At 33.4% G+C, this 3949-nt stretch overlaps 1 non-coding gene across 1 annotated transcript; it reads left to right on the plus strand.

Annotated features, from left to right (window-relative positions):
• The first annotated feature begins 571 nt into the window (after nucleotides 1-571).
• On the plus strand, nucleotides 572-680 carry LOC122124512. Its single transcript, XR_006150579.1, has one exon. It is a non-coding gene; the product is annotated as a U6 spliceosomal RNA (small nuclear RNA).
• The last annotated feature ends 3269 nt before the right edge of the window (nucleotides 681-3949 follow it).

Here is a 3949-nt window from a genome sequence, read left to right on the forward strand (position 1 = left end):
TTGTATATGGCTTATATCATCATTTGTTCCTCACTAACATATAAAGTAAGGAAGGCCTACAGTTTTAGCAGAAACTGTGTAGATAACATAGCCAACTCTTTATTCTGCTCCTTTACACAAAGACTTTGCAACTTCTCATTAGTAAGGTTTCAATAAACTCTGAAATGTACATACTTAGTAGTAGTTATGTGCTACCATAAATCTTAAATACTTTATAGAAAAGTATTATGACCTGCCAAACAGTCCCAGTTTTGGCATATATAAGCAAATTCCCAAAATTAAATATATTTAAAACATTAAATATTTTAACAAACCTTAACACTTGCTGCAGTGTTCATTATGACAGGTCCCTTGTATAGAATAATTGAATTCCTCCTCCTACACATCTCTTGAACAACAAATATCTGGAATTATTTTGTTTTTGACATGTCAATCTTGATTTTTTCTTAAATGTGTACTTATGTAAGAAGTACATGGTTCTAAAATTTCATGACAATTCTTTTAAACTTACGTTTTGTTGTATTGTCTAGTTTAAGAAAATCAATTACAATTTATATATAAAAAATGTTCTTTGCTCAATTCAGCATCACATACACTAACATTGGAATGATACAGAGATTAGCTGGCCCCTGTGCAAGGATGACAGGCAAATTTCAGAAGCATTCCATTGCCCAATTTGTTAGGAAATGGAAAGACTTGGAAAAAAATTATTAAGTGAAGTAAGCCAAGTCCAAAGAAACGTAGGTCCCATGGTTTCTCTAATGTTCAATAACTAATATATGTCTGGGATAAGCAGAAAAGGTCAAAAGTTATGTGTATATGACCAGATAAGATTGTGTTAAGGGAAATGAACCCCAAGTTAGGGACACAAATGGTTTTTTTTTTCTTGCTATTTTTTCTTACATACTTATGACGTGCAGTGTGTTTTTTTTGTTTCTTTATATGTTCCTCCCCCATGCTATAACACCTGTTTTCACTGTATTTGAAGTTGGTGTGCCTACATCTTGTTTATACTCTCCTCTAATTTTTTGAGAGGAAGGACGAAAAAAAACCAAAATGCTTAACTAGGGATACAGGTTGACCCATGTAACAATGAGATGCACAATGCACTATGTTGTAAAGTGAACTTTACAATTGAGGCCGGGAAATGGAGGGGGTTAATGGACTTGTGGAGGTGGGAGGGAAGGGATGGTAGGGGAACAATAAAGGAGGATGTAACAATGCTTGTTAGGAAATGTACTCATTACCTTGCTCATGTAATTGTTACCCCTCTGTACAATATTTTTAAAATAAAAATGTATAAAAATGTTCTGAGATGGAAGAGTTTATTTCCTTTATTTTACTCATATAATTTCGTTAGCAAAGAAATTCATGCAAAACTCCGATATGAAGGTAATTTGAATAAATATGTTTGTGAACACACGCATGTGCTTAAGCACTTGCATGTGTGTTGGCGTGCTCAGAGTTTCAAATCAGGGCTTCAAGTCTTGCAAGGCCTTTTCTCTCTAGACTGGTGTGCTAATAAATGAGCTACATCTCCATTCTTGGCCCTTTGCTAGTTCATTAAAATTTTTGAAAAATAATCTCATGAATTTCATTTGCCCTGATTGGGTTTCAACTGTTATCCACAGATCTCAGGCTCCTGAGTAGATATCCCAAGTAGTTAGGATTACAGGTCTGACAAACCAGCAAAGACTTTCAGAATAACGTTAAAAGTAGAAGAAAATTTACTTCAGAGGGGCATGTTTTAGCATCTCCACTTTTAAAGCATTTTGGAGTGATTATTTATGATTTTTTAAATTTTTGGTTACTTATAAGAAAGTAGATGATGATATTTAAAAGTTTTAGTACTTTTTAAAAAGGATACTGGAATTGTGGGACAGAAGAAATTTGCCTCTCTTTGGACCTCAATGTATAAGCTCAGCTCTGAGCATGATAACCCAATGTCACCAACACAATCTGTGTTGAAGACAAATGTGACAGAAAACAATCACCATGGGCAATATGAATATTGAATTGAGAGTGTCATAGAATGGAGAGATTTTATCTACCTTTTGTGTATTGCTGAAAGACTTTTGGAAACTTTGACTCATTTCCTTCCTCACTGTGTGTGTCTTTAGGTCATGCACTTACTGCCTTTAATTACAATTCTTCCCAACACTAAAATGGTAATAACATTAGCATTATAGCAAATGTTATCTTAACAATTAAGGGAATAAAACTTGTGAAATACTTAACATAAACTTCTAGGAATGAGCTTTGAGTTTAGCCAGCATTCTTTCTAAAATACTAAATAGAATGTGATAAGTAGTACAGAAACCATTACATGTAGTTAGCAACCAGAAGTAATATCTATTGATCATGCTCTGCTTCCAAGGAAGCCAGGTGGATAACTTCTCTTGCTGTAAATCAAACTGGTTATCTTATGTCTTGATAGTGTAAAAATATCAGGGACAGAATGATGAAAGAATGTTGTAGACTGAGATGAAATCCATATGAAAATGTGCAAAACGGATAAAACATAAAATTATCTGAGGAGTATTTTGTGTTTTACAACATTTAAGTTACATCGCAAAGATAAAGAAGAGATAGAAGAATAAATTCATTTTTTTGTTGTCCCATCATAGGTCCTTAAAAGGATTAACTCTTTCTCATTCTTATACAGGCATCATCGGATGAGAGGAACTGTATTTTTTTTTTGGTTTGCTTACTTCCATTTATTCTTCAGTTTGAAATCTGAGCTACTTGAGACTGAAAGAAACCAAGGGAAATTAGACAAACAGGCTTTGGAAAGAACAATCAATGTAAAATAAATAAACTACAGCCTTGTAACAGGTCTAACTAAATTGCGTTATATACTGTCAATTGTTAACACAAAATGATTTAAGCAATACCATGTTATTAAAAACTGAAAAATGTTAGGAGCTGCTACATTTTTTTTCTTTTATACTACCTTGAATTGATAATTGATCTAATTTAGCGAGATTAAAGATGAGATTAACAGAAACTGGATCAAAAATGGACAAAAGGTTTGAATAGACATGTTCTCAATAAAGCCCTGAAAATTGCCTGTGGGTTTACAAAGTTGTGTTTAATACAACTTCTATGCTGCCTTAATGCTTTTTGATTAGAAGTCATTAGAGAAATATAATTCAAAATTACTATGATACAACTTCATAACTATTATAACTTATCAAAAAATTAATGGAACCAGTTATGGTGGTAAAGGCTTGTAATTCCAAGCATTTAGGAGGTTGGATTTAAGTCTAAGGCCAGTCTAGGGTAATGCAGATAGTAAAAACCTGCCCTTTAGTACCTTTGAAGAAAAGGTAATAATGTTGGTGAGAGTGTGGAGAAAAGGAAATTATCTACACTATTGGTCAAAAAACAGGTTAGTATTCTTGTTGTAGAAAGTAGTATGCAAGTTTCTAAAGAAATCCAAAGTTGAGATATCATGTGACCCACCAATCATGTGATTATTTCTCTCTAGGTAACTCGAAAATAAATCTGTAGTTCATTGTTATTCACATTATTCACAAGAGCAGCCAAGATATAAGTCAATGTTCAGTGTTCAACTGCAGACTATTAAAGCAACTGTGGTACAAGCACAAATATCTTTTTCTGTTTCATCCTTAAAATAACAAGAGACTGCTCCCATTAGCCACAACTTACAATGACCTGAAAAATGTATTGGAAATGAAGAAAAATATTGTGTTCTGATCTTTGTAAACACACACACACTCTCACATACACACACACACACACACAGACACACACACACACACACACACACACACACACACACACACACACACACACACACACACACACCAACCTCAAATATTAAGACAGAATTTTTTTTTAAGTAAAGCAAAGTGGAACATCTGGGGCATTTAGTTCACAATGTAGAAGATACTAGATATACAGTATGAGGTATAGAGTTGAAATG

Source organism: Dipodomys spectabilis, unplaced genomic scaffold (genome assembly GCF_019054845.1).
Source record: "Dipodomys spectabilis isolate Male_0828 unplaced genomic scaffold, ASM1905484v1 ptg000238l, whole genome shotgun sequence".
Classification (NCBI taxonomy): Eukaryota; Metazoa; Chordata; class Mammalia; order Rodentia; family Heteromyidae; genus Dipodomys; species Dipodomys spectabilis.